This window comes from Mus caroli, unplaced genomic scaffold, assembly GCF_978045245.1.
Source record: "Mus caroli unplaced genomic scaffold, Mus_caroli_1 scaffold_18, whole genome shotgun sequence".
Taxonomy (NCBI): Eukaryota; Metazoa; Chordata; class Mammalia; order Rodentia; family Muridae; genus Mus; species Mus caroli.
The window spans coordinates 12,593,145-12,612,380 of NW_028227273.1; positions in this window are offsets into that span (position 1 = coordinate 12,593,145).

Sequence of the window (19,236 nt, forward strand, 5' to 3'; positions counted from 1 at the left end):
CTCATATATGAGTACTGTATTTACCTCATTTCCACCCCTTCTTTTCTCCCCCTTCCCCAACCCTTCCTGTGTACTCCATTTCCTCTCAAAATCATGACTGCACTTCTTCTGTAACTATTATTGCTTACACACACACACACACACACACACACACACACACACACACACACTCTACTAGGCTTACTTAGTTTTCCTCTTATGCGCATGTGTTTAGGAATAATCTATTTTTATTCTTTTGCGATTAGGCATGATGACACATTCCTTTGATTCCAATATGTACCTGGGGTACAGAAGCAGATGGAACTTAGTGAATTTGCACTAGCCTGCTCTACAAAATTGATTCTAGGTCAGGTACAGTTTCAAATTAGAGTCTGTTTCAAGTAAGTAAGTAAGTAAGTAAGTAAGTAAGTAAGTAAGTAAGTAAATACACAAGCTGGTATTTCTTCATTCTTTTATCTAGTTTGATCAATTGGGAAAATATTTAAAATTAATAAGGTCACATCACCTAAGTTAGTAAGTTAGTATGTGGATAAGGTGGTAGATGTTTGCACTTCTAGAATTTGGGATGTTGAGGTAGAAAGATTTATACATTAAGTTTGATTGGAGATATATAACTGCCTGGTATGTATAAGAAAACACCATCTACTCCTATACACACTGAAAGAAAGAAAGAAAGAAAGAAAGAAAGAAAGAAAGAAAGAAAGAAAGAAAGAAAGAAGTAAAGAAGGAAAGAAAGAAAGAAAGAAAGCTATCTTGTAATGTGTTCACATTTTTAAAACGTTCTAGTTTTCAGTTAAGTTTTATACCATAACTCATGCATATTATGTTAGATTTTATTACACAAAACTAAAATTGAAACAATTTTTTTGCTCCATGTAATTTTAATGAAATAATTTTGGTAAAGGGAAATTTCCACTTTTGTAATATGTCATTTCAATGCGATTTTAATCATCTCATGCTCATTTCTAGGGAGTTAAAAGGTTAACACTAAGTGTAATGTGGTATGGACTATTTATTGCTACGATGACACTGATTATTTCTCTCTCTCTCTCTCTCTCTGTTTTCAGACAAGGTTTCTCTATGTAATCCTGCCTGTCCTGGAATTTGCTGTTTCTGCCTTCTGAGTACTGGGATGAAAGGCATGTGCCAACACATCTGGCACTCTCTATATCTTTTCTCTAAACTTTGCTTTTATTATATTATTATTATTGTTATTATTATTATTTCTCTTACATGAGCAGACTGACAGAAGTGAACTTTGCATCAATGCTAATTAATCTTCATACATTTATTAGACATGAAGGACATCACTTCAAGAACCTTTCCTATCTCACTGTGAACATGAAAGCACTTGGGAAATAGTGGCAGACTCAGCCTTAACAGAGTGTATTTCATGCTGAATACCCAAAATAGAAACGTGACCATAGTGCTTTGGTTTGTGCTAAGGATGCAACACTTCTCACTCTACTGATTGCAAACTTTCGTAGATAATAACTTTCCTCCTGCAAATCAGCTTGTCTTTATTACTTTTAGAGTTACTCAATAGAATGCAAAGACTATAATATTTTTCTTTTGAGACAGGTTTTTCCCAGGAACCCAGGCAAACCAGTAACATATGATCCTACTTCACTGAGTACTTGGATCACAAATGTTTACCACTGGGCCTGGCATACAATCAATATCATTTACAGAAGAAAAACAAATAAACAAGCAAAAAAACCAAATTAAACCAAACCAAACCCAACCCAACCCAACCCAGCCCAGCCCAACCCAACCCAACCCAGTCCAAACCAACCCAACCCAGCCCAACCCAGGCTAACCCAACCAAATCAAAGCAACCACAAAACTATCGTGATGTCTATCACTTATCTTAGCTCCCTTTTGTGTGTAGCAGGGAATCACTCAGTGAATTCTGGTTTTTACTTGTGGTTCTACCAGCACTGAACAAAGAGTGAGAGAAGTTATTTAAATTCTAATTTTTAGTATTCAATAGCTGTAAAATCGTGTTTAAAATGTTTTAAAACATGTTTTACATACCTATGTTTAAAAATGTTTAATTGTAAAGATATCAACCTAATGAATTTATTTCAGGGATTGGATTTTATAGTGCATATAGGCATATAAAACGTATGCCATATATGGAGGAAATTTGTGTAAATCATAAATGATAATTGATAGTAATGCTTCAGACAAGGTACAGAAGGAAAAAAGAGGACATTTATAAGAAGAAATTTGGTATAAGAACATTAAGAACATATTTGAAAATAAACGATCAATCATATAGCCATGTAAAATACATTATATATGCTCTGAAACAAATATATATATAATATATATATATATATATAAGATATATATATATATATATATACTATATATAAGAATAGTATATATATATATATATATACTATTCTTAAAATAGTATATATATATATATATATATATATATATATATATACTATTCTTAATTCATGATTTCAAACAGGGCAATGATCAGCAAATATTTTCTTAAAAGTCCAGATATGAAATGGTTTTGAATTTGCAATGCCTACAGTCACCAAGAAATCAACTAAGAAACAATTCTAAACCAGCCATGGATAACACACAGGGAAAGCTGCATGTGCCTATGGTCTAATAACATTTTATTTGCAAAGAAAGGTGACCACCATGCATTATGATGTGAAAGTTGCTATCATGCTTTTACTTGTTAATTTTGAGGATAGATAGATACTACAAAATTGACATTAACCACCTAAAATATGTCATTTTTTATAATCTATTATTATTTAATTAGTTAAGCAAATAATTTCTGAGTTCAGGTCTTCATTTGATACAAACCTATTTTTCCCAATAAATAAACTAAAATTTTCCAAGCACTGAATGTTGTGCAAAGGAAATTATTATGCAATAGTTTTCTGTCAGATTGAAACATTTCTCCTTGCAGGGAAGCTTTTAAAACAGGAATAGAAACTCAAAATGGCTTCAGGAAGTACCTGAAGCTGAGCAGTTTCTCTAGCTTCATTCTTTCCAAGAATAAGCAGGCCAAGCTGCTGAGAGTTCCTCACAGACAAGGACAATCTGCAATGAAGACTTTGAGACAAGATCAGCTTGCTGGGAGAAGCAGAAACCAGCACAGCTGCCTAGAAGAGGTTTAGATTGAGTGACACTGAAGTCACACTCTCCAACATGCTGTCCTGCCTGAATGCTGGGAAATCTGCTCTAGATTTGAAACCTCTGTGAACTGTTACCCTACTAAGGTGGGCTTTGATGACACACAATTTTTGAGTCATTTGCTCTTGTAAGTAACCTTTTGCTTACATTTCTATAAGTAACCCCAATAAAGCTCATTGGTTCAACAACTTGGGGTACAGTGGTATCTGTCCTTTGATATATCTGAGGTGAGTATATATTTATTGCATCTCCCCAGGAAAAATCTTGCCATGCAGCAATACCAAACACAAACAATATATTACCCCTTTCAAAAGAATTAAAACAAATGAAAAATACGTATGCTCTTTTCATGATGTCTCTATTTATGTAAAAAGAAACAGGGATGATAATAACACAGAGCAGATTTCTCCTCAAAAGATGCAGAATTTATCCTTAACCAAAGAATGAGCTCTGAGAATAGAATATTGACAAATATTAAGCAATCAGAAGTTAATATCATTTGAATATTTTGGATTTGAAGAACATTTTTTGCTACTCTTTGGAAAGTATCATTTGAAAAAAGGTCAAGACAGCCTTCCAAAAGTCAATAGATCATATGCAACGCAAGAAATCAGAACTGAAACTCCCTGGAATAGTGAGTTTGTCAACACCAAACAGTGAGTCAGACCATCCTAACTACACAGTCCCAGCTGAGACTCCTCAGAACCATAAATATCACACAAGCTGGCATAGAACAGATGAGCTTTTCAGATGGTTTGTAGAATTGTGAGAAATATTACTAATGTATTTTCCTTTGAAGCATTACATTTTGTCATGGTTTGCTATACATCCAAGACAAAATTGAGATAATGCCGCTATTCTATACCTTGGAATATATAATTCTGTATATACACATATATGTAAATATGTGTACATGTATGTTTGATATATACATATACAGCATAAATATATTCATAGCCTTTTACAAGTTTCCAGTCTTTAATGTTCCCCAGTTTTGTAACTAGAATTGAGATATTTATAAGAATGTTAATTAATGTGACTTTATATTGACATCCTTTAACTGACTTTCATCTGTTTTAAAGTGGAGAAAAGGAGACATGAAGAAATAAGTACAGCAATGAATTTTTGCCCAAAGTTGGAAAATGTAACATTTTAAAAATATGTCATGTACCATATGCCACATTGGCTTCTATTACTACAGTAATTCATAACATTTCTGCATGCCAGCACACTTAGTAGTCTGTACAATATGGTCTTCACTTCACTGGCATTTGTCATTGCTTGGTATTACATTATAACTGTTAGTAGAAAGATGGGTGTTCTGACCATTGTAAGGGCCATTAAATCCCACAGTTCATTTAGTAAGAGTTCCTTTGGTATATTAATGAAGTTCCAGAATATGTGAACCACTCTTTCTTTTTCTATGAAAAGAAAAAAAAATCTAACAACCACAAGACAATTTTTAGCTTCACAGGATATGCTAATTTTGGTCCTCTTAGATATCGAGCTAAGAACCAACATCATGAAAACAACCACAGACAAAAAGACAAGTCACTGATTTGTGCCAGAACCCTACAAGATGTAGAAGTCTGCACCTTTCAAAAGGTTGACGCTCTCTGCTGCCCCATAGGATTTACAAATGGGCTATTCTTTCTTCAGTGTCTTCATCAGTGAACCCACATTATTCCTTGACAATATCCCAAGAAGACCATCTTTTCCTATGGTTCTCCATTTTCCCGTCGTTCTTGACAGGGACCCATCTTTACACTAGGGTAAAGGAGGAGATGTAGATAGTTTACAACAATTTGAAATTCTTATAATTTTCATGTTATTTATGTAAACCTGAAGAGAACTCAGTTCTTTATGCTATATATCACAAAGAAGTACAAGTATTGATCATAAAAGACCACAATTATATGAGTGCTGTATTGAGATCTTAATGGCTTAAAACATCAGTGATTAAGATGACATAATTTTCAGATAAGGGAAGCTGGCTGGACTCACTTTGACTTATGAAACAGAGTTAAACTGCAAAGTACAACTGGATTGGATGGCTCAAAATAACATCACATACATAGTTATAGCTTTATTGGTTTCCTTGTGTGTTAACTACAAAGCCATATTCCCGGTGATGAAAGAGGTAACCCTAGGCCCTCTTTTGATCTATGTGAGAAATTCCTTATAATATATTATTCCACTGTTCAAAAGGGGCTCTAACATTGGGTGTGACCTTATAGGCTCATGAATGCTATAATGGAAGGATGTACAGTCATTCAAGAATTCATGAGCACCACCTTCAAATCACATATTAATGCTGCTTACACTGGAGAGAAGATCAAATAAAATCATCTTATATTTTTTAAAAATTATTTTATTTATTTACATTTCAAATGTTGTCCCCCTTCCTAGACTCCCTTCCATGAACTCCCCATTGCCTCTAAGAGAGTGCTCCCACACACACACCCACTCCCCACTCACTTCTATAGGATTCCCATTCTCTTGAGGCATCAAGCCTCCACAGGTCCAAGGGCCTCTATTTCTATTGATACTATATGTAGTAGACCTCTGCTACATATGTAGTGGTAGCCAAGGAACAGGCCATGGATACATTTTGTTGGTGGCTTAGTCCCTGGCAGCGCTGAGGGGTCCAGTTACTTGATACTGTTGTTCTTCCTATAGGATTGCTATCCCCTTTAGCTCCTTCAGGCTTTCCTCTAACTCTTCCATTGGTGTGCCTGGGCTCAGTGCAAAGGTTGGCTGTATTTGCAACTGTGTTAGTCTGCAAAAACATCCTGCCATCAGCAACAGTGTCAGGAATTGGTGTCTGTGGATGAGATGGATCCCAAGGTAGGAAGGTCTCTGGATGGCCTTTCCTTCAGTCTCTGATCTATTTTTGGCCCCTACAGTTTCTTTAGATAGGGAGAATTCTGGGTTAAAATTTTTGAGATGGGTGGGTTGCTCCTTCCCTCAACTGGGTGTCATGCCTATCTACTGGAAGTGGTCTCTTCAGGTTCTCTCTCCCCACGGTTAGATATTTTAGCTAATATCACCCCCACTGAGTCCTGGGAGTCTCTCACATACCTGGTATCTGGAAATTTCTAGTGGTTCCCCCTTGTCCTTCCCCCCACTGCTACTTATTTCTCTCCATTCTCCTTGCCCTCTGAACTTCTCTCCTGCCTCTTCCCATACCTGATCCTACCTACCTTTCTCTCTCTCCCTCTACTTTCCTACTCAGGTCCCTCCCTTCCTCTGCCTCCTGTGATTATTTTGTTGCCCTTTCTAAACGGGATGGAAGCAACAACACTTTGGCCTTCCTTCTGGTTAATCTTCATATGGTCTGTGAGTCCTATCATGGGTATTCAGAGCTTTTGGGTTAATATCCACTTAGTATTGAGTACATACTACAAATGTCCTTTTGGGTATGGGTTGCCCCATTCAGGATGATATCTTCTAGTTCCATCCATTTGCCTGGAAATTTTGTGAAGTCTTCATTTTTAATATCTAAGTAGTATTCCATGTGTAAATATACCACATGTTCTGTATCCAATCTTTCATTGAGGAATATATGGGTTGTTTTCAGGTTATGGCTATTATAAATAAGGTTGCTATGAACATTGTAGAGAACGTGTTGTTGTGACATGGTGGAGCATCTTTTTGGGTATATGCCCAGTAGTGGTATAGCTGTGTCTTCAGGTAGAACTATTAACAATTTTCTGAGAAATTGCCAGATTGATTTCCAAAGTGGTTATACCAGCATGCAATCCCACCAGCAATGGAGGAGTGTTTCTCTTTCTCCACATTTTTGCCAGCATTTGCTATCACCTGAATTTTTGATCTTAGGCATTCTGACTGACAGGTGTGAGGTGGAATCTCAGGATCATTTTGATTTGCATTTCCATGATGAGTAAGTATGTTGAACATTTCTTTAGGTGCTTCTCAGCCATTCAAGACTCAGTTGAGAATTCTTCCTTTAGCTCTAGAGCCCAATTTTTAAGTTGGGTTATTTGGTTTTTTGGAGGTTGGCTGCTTGAATTAGTTCTTCATATATTTTGGATAATAGTCCTCTATCAGATGGGGGTTAGTAAGGAGTTTTTCCCAATCTGTAGGTTGAAACTTTGTCCTGTTGACAGTGTCCTTTGCCTTACAGAAACCTTTCATGTTCATGAGATTCCAGTTTGGCAATTGTTGATCATAGAGTCTGAGCCATTGTTGTTCTGTTCAGGAAAATTTCCCCTTTACCAATGTGTTGAAGGCTATTTTTTTTTTTAATTTCCTCAGTTTCTGTTCTAGTCTCCCTCTTCATTTCTGATTTTTTTAATTTGTATACTGTCTCTGCGCTCTTCAGTTAGTTTGTCTAAGGGTTTATCTATCTTGTTGATTCTCTCAAAGAACCAGCTTTTGGTTTTGTTGATTCTGTGTATTGCTCTCTTTGTTTTTATTTCTCTGATTTAGGCCTGAATTTGACTCTTTCCTGCCTTCTGCTCCTCTTGGGTGTGTTTGCTTCTTTTTGTTCTAGAGATTTCAGTTGTGCTATTTAAGTTGTTTATGTAGGATCACCCCAATTTCCTTATGAAGGTACTTATTGATATGAATTTTCCTCTTAGCACTGCTTTCATTGTGTTCCATAGGTTTGGGTATGTTGTACCTTCATTTTCATTAAATTTTAGAATGTCTTTAATTGCTTTCTTCCTTCTCTAAGTTATCATTTAGTAGAGAGTTGTTCAGCTTCCTTGTATATGTGGGCTTTCTGTTGACAGACTTACTTATTCTGTGCTGATCTGATAGAATGTGTGGGATTATTTCTATCTTCTTGTATCTGTTGAAGCTTATTTTGTGTCTAATTATATGGTCAATTTGAAGCAGGTATATTCTTTTGTTTTAGGATGAAATGTTCTGTAAATATCTGTTAAATTCACTTGGTTCATAACTTTTGTTAGTTTTTCTATGTCTCTGTTTATTTTCTGTTTCCATGATCTGTTCATTGGTGAGAGTGGAGTATTGAAGTCTCCCACTACTATTATGTAAGGTTCAGTGTGTGTTTTGAGTTTTAGTAATGTTTCTTTTACAAACGGGGGTACCATCACTTTTAGGGCACAGATGCTCACAATTGAGAGTTCATCTTGGTGGACTTTTTCTTTGATGAATATGATGTGTCATTCCCCATCTTTTTAAATAACTTTTGATTGAAAATCTATTTTATTATCTATTTTATTGGATATTAGAATGGCTACTCCAGCTTGTTTCTTGGGACCATTCGCTTAGAAATATTTTCCAGTCTTTTACTCTGTGGTAATGTCTGTCTTTCTCACTGAGGTGTGTTTCCTGTAAACAGCAAAATATTGGGTACTGTTAACATATTCAGTTATTAAAGTCCAATGATAGTTGGTTCCTGTTATTTTTGTTGTATGTTTGTGTGTTCCTCTTTTTGTTGGTTGTTGTGAAATGGTTAATTTCTTCATTTTTCTTGAATTTAGTTTCCCTCCCTGTGTTGGAGTTTTTCATCTATTATCCTCTGTAAGGCTAGATTGGTGGAAAGATATTATTTAAATTTGGTTTTGTCATGGAATATCTTGCTTTCTCCATTCGTGGTGATTGAGAGTTTTGCTAGGTATAGTAGCCTAGGCTGGCATTTGTGTTCTTTTAGGGTCTGTATGATATCTGCCCAAGATCTTCAGTCTTTTAGAGTTTCTGTTGAGAAGTCTGGTGTAATTCTGATATATCTGCCTTTATATGTTACTTGGCCTTTTCCTCTTACTGCTTTTAATATTCTTTTGTTTTATTTTGTTTTGTTGTGTATTTAGTGTTTTGATTATTATGTGAAGGAAGGATTTTCTTTTCTGGTTCAATCTATTTGCTGTTCTGAAGGCTTCTTGTACTCTTGGCTTATTGTTGCATCACCAGAAATGCATGAGTTTGTTTTCTATCTCAATGATGTTGAGATAAGCTCTGTATTCCATTCTACTTACAGATTAGGAACTTCATCACAATAGTCTTTAACTTAAAGCCTGGGAAAGGTAAAGTATTTTCATTTTTATCATCTACTCATAATAATTGACAAAGAAAACTGAGTAATATTTAGTCAAATAAAAGACCTGGCAACTGCACCTTTGTTGTAAGTGATGTTAAAGTAGCATCTATATCCATTAACAATGTCAAACTATTATTCTAAGTATTTAAATAAAGGTATATGTAATATGTATACAGAAATGCAACATCAAATACTTTGCAATGCTTACTTCAGGTTCTTCTCTAAGAGTTGTACTCATATGTCTCTAGAAACACATGCCAGCCAACAAAATGAGAGGCTTTTGTAAACTAGCTTTCAAAGCAATGTCAGCACCATTGGTTCAATTTAAACATATAACATAACTTGTGACATGAAACAAATATGAGTCCAGAAACAGAATAACTTTACTGGAGACAATGTTATCTAAGATGATATTTACATACATTTAAGTACATATTTGTACCTGCTCAGACTTTACTGAACCTAACAATTGAAAACATAAAACTGCATTTGACATTTTGTTGCTTATATAAGACTCAAAATGATATGAGGCTATACACTTAGAAATACTGTCAATGGAAGTGATCCCATTTTTCACAGTCTGTGAGAATCTTTCTCTTGGAGAGAGAGTTAACTACGTTTAATCATTTTCTTCAGTCTGAGAGTTTCTTTTATATATAACCTTATAGTTTTAGAGTGCATTGTACTATAACACGAAAAGAAGGAAAAAAGGAAAAAAGGAAGGAGGGAAGTAAGGAAAAGAAAAGAAGAAAGAAGAAGAAACCAAAATCAAGACTAAAATTAAACCAAACCAAACCAAACTAAACCAAAGCAACTATAACAACAAAAACAGCAGCTATGAGACTTCTACGCTCACTGAAAAGGGGAAATGAAGTTTGTTGTTCGTTACCAATGTTACAAAATTATTTCTGCAATTAGAATATAATTGGTAAACTTCAACCTAGAAAGGCAACATGTCATGCCCGAATAAAGTTAGGCTATCTTTATTGTGTACTCTGACTTTTATACTGTCACATTGTTCTGAAAATAAAAATCTTAAAACATTTCTGTTAAATAGGGAAGTATTAACTGAGGAGGAGAGAAGAGGGAAGAGACTACAGAAAGAAGATTTAGGTAAGAAAGAAGAATAAAACACCAATGTTATTGGAAAAAGCCATAGGAAAACATTAAAAACTGAGTTCATACTGTACACACACACACACACACACACACACACACACACACACACACGCACACACGCACGCGCGCACACACACACACACACTCACACGCACGTGCGCACGCACACACACACTCACACGCACGCGCGCACACGCGCGCACACACACACACACACACTGCATCAAGGGAAACCTCCCTTTGCATTGTTGATTAGGGGGTTCCAAGGTATTCCTCAAACAGTAAGGCTATTGCCATTGCCTGTGATTGCTTTCTACAACATGAGAGTAAGACCTATAACTGAAGTTTGTTCACATATTGGACATTAAATTGGAAGGGATCAAACTGTCACTGACTTGGATTCTTCCTTCATGAGCACTAGCCCTCACAGTATTGGATGATGCTGTGAAAGCTGCCGAGGAAGAAGTAATCAATTGTACCCCTAACTGTGAAGCCTATGAACCACAAGCATTTCCGGTACGGAAAGGGACATCCAGTGGTGCAGCAGTTACATTTATAACAAACCTCTTTCTAATTGGACTAAAGAATCTACTCAAAAGAAAGGAATTCATGACTGGGACTGTGAATTTTGCCAACTGCTTATGGTTTGAGAGGTTGTAGATATTAGAGGTGAACCTACTACTGCTATTTTCTTCAATCAAAAAAGGCACAAGATACTTGATTCATAAAACATGGAGAAATCGAGCTGTTAACTGGCATACCACGATACAGGTTTCTATACTTCACAGGAAGTTGTAAAGTGTTGATACAGTTCAATAAAAATAAATCATTATTAATGTTTAGATAGAATTACTGCCACAAAATTAGAGGAAAAAAGATACGTTGCAGGAAACAATAAAAAGAACAGCAAGTTCCCACACTATGGCAGGCACTGTAGGTCCACATGGCTCCAGCCGGGTGTTCTCATCTCAGCAGACTCTTTGGCCCTGGGCTCCCTAGACATTTTCACCCTTCTCGCTAAGTTCCCTTGGCAGGTGGTTGCCATACCAGCCCCATGCAATGATCGCCCACCTAGCGGTTAGATGTCATAAAACCCAGTAATCCGGTAAAATAAAAACTCTAGAAGCTTACAGTTAATAAGTCAGACTTATGTATCAATAAATTCTCAATTCACAAGATGCACACACAACAAATTCTGAGCCAATTGATAATGATACAAGTTGCCCACCTAGATAAGTTAATTAGACAAGTTATCCCAATATTTCTATCCTTTTATGATAATCATAACTTCCTGTTGATATTTAAAACCATGTGCGATCAGGATCTTCTTCCTCTCCCTCCATATTCCTCTCTCTCTCCCCTGTCTCCTCCACCCCTGTCTCTGCAGCTCTGCATCTTCACCTCCTTTTCCCTGTCCAATCACACGTTTCTTGTTGTATAAATAAGTGAATTAATTGGACTGGGAAAATCCCACTACAAAGATATACTCAACATTTCTGTTGATAAATCAATCTTGAAAGAAATTCAGTTCTCTTATGGGAACACTGGAAGAAGGAAACAAAACAAGTGAGCTCTACAGTGTCAAGAGGAGAGAGTTGAAGTTGATGAATGTGTTTCAGATCTTGATTATGGAGACAGTTATACAAGAGCATGAAGTTGAAATGTCATCAAAGTGCGTACTTTAAAATGATCTGCCTATTGTGTGTCAATCATATTGTTATCAGGCTATTTACCTGAAATTAAATGGAAAACAATGGATTTAATTTGTCAAGGCAATATTCAGTGTTGTCGCTGTGTAAGTAATTGTATAAAATATGGTTTCATATTTCCTAAATTTTTCAAGAATTTATGCTATGCATGAGGTCCTTAAAGTAGAATGTATTACAGGGAGGATTTTCTATTATATTTTTTAAATGGATGTAATGAAATAATGCTTATTTTGCTTTTTCTGGAACAGTGATGTGAGCTGACATAAGTGACCTCGGTTTGCAATGAAATCTATTTCCAGAGCCAGAATTCAGATGTATGCAATTTGTTTGTAAGATCTTCACACTTTTCCACCCACATTATCCTATAAAGACTGAATTTTCTCTAATTATAATGTTAAAATCAATTTTAAAACCCGAGACTGCAGCTTTGTGATAGGCACTTGCTTTGAATTCACAATGCATTAGAATCAGTTCCCAGCACTGCACCGAAAAAAAAAATCCTCATGATGGCTTTAAAATATTAAATAAGCATTTATGCCCATTGAGCTTTTCTCCTACAATATCCATCTACATTAGTATGCATTTAAAGGTGTGAAGAGTCATGTGCTAGTTTCAGCAGTACACTGGTTTTGACAAGCTGTCATCCTCTTCAAAACATCTCCAGACCATTTTCAGAGCACAGTAAGACAGTCTGGTGCTCAAGTCACCTGACTAATCAAGATCTTAGCGCAATGCTGTAATTATGAACACCATTGAAACTTCACAAAAACTCTTTATCTCAATCCATTTCCGATTAGCTACACTTGAAATCCCCACAGCTCTTGTTATTAGCAGATGATATGACTATTTCTGGGTCACTGGTAAAATCCAACCCCTCTTTCCAGTATATAAACATATAACCCCACACCAGCATTTGGTTATAACCATTCACATTTTCAGAGTTGTACCATTTGAGTGTATTTTCTAAAACCTCTTCTTGATATGTGTGGTCCCAGCATATCAGGTAAGTTAATATTTCTCGTCAAACACAGTCTACGGATTTATAAGGAATCTTTTAAGTAGTATTTTCAATAAGAAGAATAGAACAGTAAAGTTCTGTCTCTAAATTATTTAAAAATTTTCTGCAGTAGACCATGCTTATACTTTAAGAATGACAAAAGAAATTCAAAAGAATAAGCGGCCACTACACACATTATTAGATTGGGTCTCAAATTCACTATATAGCACAGTATTGATGCTTATGCTTTTTATATTTGCCGACTTGTCAGCAACAAAAGATAGCATTTTAAAAATATTTTGAGAAATAGGAATACATTAAATAATACTTTCTCAGCCTGCTTTACATAAGACTTGATGCCAGAATTATGTTTTGTGACATATTTCCAGGCCTGACTGTGTATCTACTCTCCATTGTCTTGCTCATTGAATTACTCTGGAATTGTTCCTACATTACAAAAGAAGAACCACAAAGCAACGCCTTTGGAGAATATCGGTCAACACACTTATATCAGTGGGATAATATTGTTTCTTGTTGAGCCAAACTAATCTGAATTTACAAAGTGCATATTTTAAGAAAAGCTCAAAGATAATATATAATATTCTCAGTGGGTAGAAGGACCATATATAAAGACAGGTCTCATGCCCAACAGTAAGCCAACACAAAATGAGCTCGATATTTTTGTAAACCTTTGTCTCTTATTGCTTTGTTTGGGCATTTTCTTTTTGTATTACTGATCTTTTACTTATGTGTTATGGTTTCCAGTTTTGTGCTTTTGTGGGATTTGGTGTGTGTGTGTGTGTGTGTGTATGTGTTACTTTTTATTTATTTTGGTTCATTTTTTCTCATGTGTTTGTTTACATTTCTTCATGAGAAACCAAACTGCCTAAAGCAAAATTTATTACTTCTCTTAGCTAATGACAAGAAAAGCTAAGGAAAATGAGCTTTACTAAAGAGAAATGCCTATGAACTATGAATATTAGACAGGTTACTCAACCAGACCTCGCTGATGAAGCACTGTAATTAGCAGATCTGTTTAAAATGCAAGAAGTATAAAATGTGCACTTATGAAGCTGCATCAATTTTATTATAGTTTACAGTCACCAAGGGGATGCAGACATGACTAGATGTTTTGATATTTTTTTATAGTTTCTAATCTCTCTTCTAAATAAAAATATAATCAAACTAGAAAACTCAGTGTTTAAAAAAAAAAACTGAAACCAACAGAGACCTGGAAAATTTCCTTACAAACATCTTGATTCAGAGCTGGATGCCCACATGACAAGCCTTCTCTGGTTTCTTATGCACTTGGCTTTATTCATAACCTAATATAGAGTTGTTGAAAATTATTGATAACAAATTTCTCCTTAATTAAACATTATGAATTAATATCTCAGATGATAGTTCAGAAAAATCTCAGTGGTTTTTACATGTATTATACATACTTACATACATATGTATATACACTTATGAAAATACACATATACACACATACGTACATGAACATACACACATGTGCATGTATATATGGATAGAAACATACCTCCCACACATATAAAGAAATGTGCACATATGCAAACACATACTCATATATGTATAAACATATATACATACACATGCATACACACATATACATATTGTCATATATATACATGAGTTATATATATATATATATATACACCCACATTTATGCATACATACATGCAAGCATATGTATGTGCACACATACATAGATGCATACACAAACCTATATTTGCATACATATACACATGTATTTTTATATGCATACATACATACATATATAATCACATGTATAAACATACAATTCACATACATACAATCACTTGAATATACATATAGATGCATATGTGCATGCATACCTACATGGGTACATTTATATGTGAAACAAAGTTTCCTTATTTCACACCTAAGTCTGATTTGGAAGATTGAAGTTTAAATTCTAGACACAACTTCAAATTTGTTGATAATTAAATAAGTGTAGCTGTATAAAATCCTGTAATTAAAACATGAATATTTGACATTATATTTCAAGTTTTAAAAATGTAAAAATGGCACATATGAATCATTTTGAGTTGAAAAGAAACACTTCATAAGCTATGTCAAAAAGAAAGGCTGGGAAGCTGCAGACAAGAGGCAGAAAAGTCCTGAGAGAGGAGGCCTTCCTAGTGAAAAGAATCTGCCTGCCAAGTAGAACCACTGAGCATTAGTACATAACAAATGTCATGTCCTTAGAATGTAGAAATATGCCAAAAGAGACCTGTGGGAAGAAGTTGGCAACTCTAATTGTTGGAGGAAATTTGATCTAACCTCTAACAATATTTTATAGGCAAAATAGTAATATCAATATAATATGAGCAGAATCTGTAAAAACAAGTTTACACTACTAGTGGGTAGAATTCTTTCAAACTCTTCTGGTGTACTGCATGTCTATGAATAAGCTTTTTATCACATATACTATATAGTATTAAAATCATGGCATAGAATAAGTAATATCCACTATTGTCATATGTTTGATATCAACACCTAGTTACATATATCACTCAGTAATATTTCTTGACAAGGTTTAAAAATCAATTATTTGAAACTTCTCTGCCCTTTCTATAGCTTTTTAACGCTGTAGACACAGTTTTCAACATCCCTAAATCCTATTAGAAACTTGACAAAGTCAGACCCATTAACTTGGCAGAGCCTTAATAAAAGAACATTTGTTATTCCTTTCCCTGCTGCGTCTTCAGGCAAGATTCCATAAATGATGGACTATTCTATTTTCTAGTTCCCAGCTTTATTAGTTTCCAGCCAAAACTTAATCAAGATTTAAGGTCAATGAATAGAGAGTCCAGCCTGGCCCTCGGAGAGAGTGATTGCATAAGATAAATGTAACTTGAGAAGATCCTTATCAAGGCCTTTAGGGCTACGGAAAATAAATAAGAAGGAACTGCTCAAGATGTGTTTGCAACATTTCAATGATCTGGCTTGCTTGTAATTTGGAAAAGCAAACCCAGCTAGGGCCAGTCAATGCAATTACAAGTACAAAGGAAAGCTTGATTGGTTTTCTATGCATGAAAACATTAAGAAAATTAAGACTTTCCCCCTCTATCCAAGTATTCCCTGCAATTATGGATAGCAAGCTTCTTGATTTCTATAAAGCATGGAAGTGCTTTTACACGGCTACTTACTGAATTGTTGATTATTAGAAGCATGCAGGGAAACCGGCTTTATAAGCACAATTCACAATGTAGTGGGGAAGGGACCATTACTTCCCAAAACTGCTGGGTACTAATTTTCAACAAGTCATGCTGTCAATACTTGCTCTTATTTAAAAGATGGGGAAATGCTACTATTTAGTGCTTAAACTCTGCTTAGATAACCTTTTTCATTTCACTGCAATCAGCCATAACACTTAACAAGTAGAGCTGGTGTCATCAAAGAACATCCTGTCCCCATAGTGCCTTTAAAATTTGTCTGCAGATCAATGCTCTCTTCTACCGCTGAATGATAAGCTTGATTAGTATAAACTGTTCTCTAGTATCTTTAATTCAACAACATAGCTGCCTCTAAGGAGTTAATAATTGATGTCTTGGTAAAAGACAACTTTGATCCCAGTGTCAGGTTAAAACTTCTTCCCTGATTTCTTTACCACATGTGAGAGTCTGAAAGATAGAAAGGGGCATGTATTTTCTTATCCCAGTTCGACCAATACCTCACTTATCAAAGTCATTGTGTTTCAGTTGTCCTTAATTGGAGCAATGGGAGACAGGAATGGAAATGGATCCTGAAAACTGCTAATGACAGGTGTCACTCTGGAGACATCTCACCAAACTTTCCCATTACTTTGATTATCTGACCAATGTTTCAATCAAGAATTGAGTTAATTGCCTTTTATCCTTTTCCCTCAATAGACTTTCTGCAGTCCTGGCTATTTTTCTGCTGAGAACTTCATATGCTCAAGACATTCAGTAGTGAATTTCCATCTAGTCTGCTTGGCTGATTATGCACAAATGAAAAAGGAAATCTTTATCTCCGAATACCCTTAAAACTCCTGAGCACTGACCAGATCTTGGAATAAGAGTTGTTATTCTTCATTAGTATCAGAAGAGCTCAATAATTGCTCTGTTTATCTTTCTTTTTATTGCATGTTAAATTCCTGTCCATGATATTCAACTAACTAGAAATGGGACCATGAATGATACTTGGAGGTTCCCATAGAAAGCCCTGTATCTAGTCTTAAAATGGGGGAAATGATTTCCTACAACTTTTCTAGAGTACAAGTAACATACATTGTATAAATGTTTTTTCTCTAAAATTATACTCTGAAAATCTCTTATATCTTCAAAGATGATGAGTATGAAAGTCATAAGTGGTTGTTGAATGCATTGGGATTATCTCTTGGGAGTGTGATATATATTGTCATGACATTTTAATGGGCTATCATTACCATTGGCTTTTTCACAAACACAGCTTTCATGTTACATGGGCTAAACTGTGTAAATGCTATCAGTATTCAAATAAGGAGGCCTAATAGTAACATTTATTTTGCGAATTGGGCAAATACAAGGGATAGTCCTTTTATCTAGGCACTTATTTAATAGAATTCTAGTGGAGGGCTATTTTAGCTTCTAAGTTATTGGATGGATCACAGGGCCCCCAATGGAGGAGCTAGAGAAAGTATCCAAGGAGCTAAAGAGACCTGCAACCCTGTAGGTGCAACATTATGAACTAACCAGTACCCCGGAGCTCTTGACTCTAGCTGCATATGTATCAAAAGATGGCCTAGTCGGCCATCACTGGAAAGAGAGGCCCATTGGACACACAAACTTTATATGCCCCAGTACAGGGGAACGCCAGGGCCAAAAAAATGGGAATGGGTGGGTAGGGAAGTGGGGGAGAGGGTGTGGGGGACTTTTGGGATAGCATTGGAAATGTAATTGAGGAAAATATGTAATCAAAAAAATAAAAAAGAAAAGAAAAGAAAATGCTAAGGATACCAGTTTGAATTTTACTAATAATTTTAACTGTAGATTATTTATTGTGATTTTATTATCATCATTATTATTACTTTTCCTAGACTAAACAAATAGACACCATGAAAAATTGAAGAACTTGTCTTGAAAAAAATAAGAGGCTTGGTTCTGGTTAACTTGGAGGCACCTACCCTTAGGATATTATTTTTCTTTCTCACTTTCTCTCTTTTTTCTTTCTCTTTCTTTCTCTTTCACTTTCTCTCTCTTTCTTTCTCTCCTTTCACTTTCTTTCTTTCCTTCTTTCTCTCCTCCTTTCAATTTCTTTCTTTCTTTCTTTCTTTCTTTCTTCCTTCTTTCTTTTGTTCTTTCTTTCTTTCTCTCCTTTCAGTTTCTCTCTCTCTCTCTCTCTCTCTCTCTCTCTCTTTCTTCCTGCCTGAAATAATTATGTCTATTGTGTTGCCATAGTCACCTTTCCACGTTTACCCAGTTACACATTCACAGACTGAAGAATGAGATCTAGACAAGTTTTCCAAATGACTAATACATAATATTTGGTTGTTTGTTCAACCTTAGTTTCTTTCCACAGACCATGGGAGCTGTAGAAATCGTAGGCTAGTAGAGTCCTGAAGGGCACTGTGCAGAAGTCTCTCATAGGTTGCCTAATGTATTTTCCAAAACAGTTTGGTTAAAGAGTATCCAAATCATTCTTTTAGTCAGAAGAAAAACTAGTTAAAGAAAATTACTGACACCGAACACCCGAGGGCTGAGTCCAAGAAGCCTGGATTCTCCACTACACCAGTGTCATGTCACACTGAAGCTTAATTTCCATGGACTTTCCTTCTTTCAAAGTTTTGAATTCTAAATAAAACACTAAATTATTTTGCTCTGACAAAGTTCTCTGATTGAGGCTCAACTTTAATTCTAGGGTCTGATATTTAAGGGGGTGGGACCCAATCCCCACTATGTCAAGATCTCATGGTTGCTTTGTCGGGATCTGTCAGGAAAACAAGGTCAGCTGCTCATCAGGTAGCTTCTCATAGGAAGCTGCAGATGTGGCAGACAAAAGACTTTACCTAGGTCAGAAGACTCCACCCTAGGCGAGCTAGCAACTGTGGCAAACAAGGTCTGAGCCAGCCTGCTCAAGGCTAGGGGGAGGGCATAATTATCATCAATTCTATCAACATTCTTTGGGAAATATTATTGAAAGTCTAATGTGAGAATGTATCATTT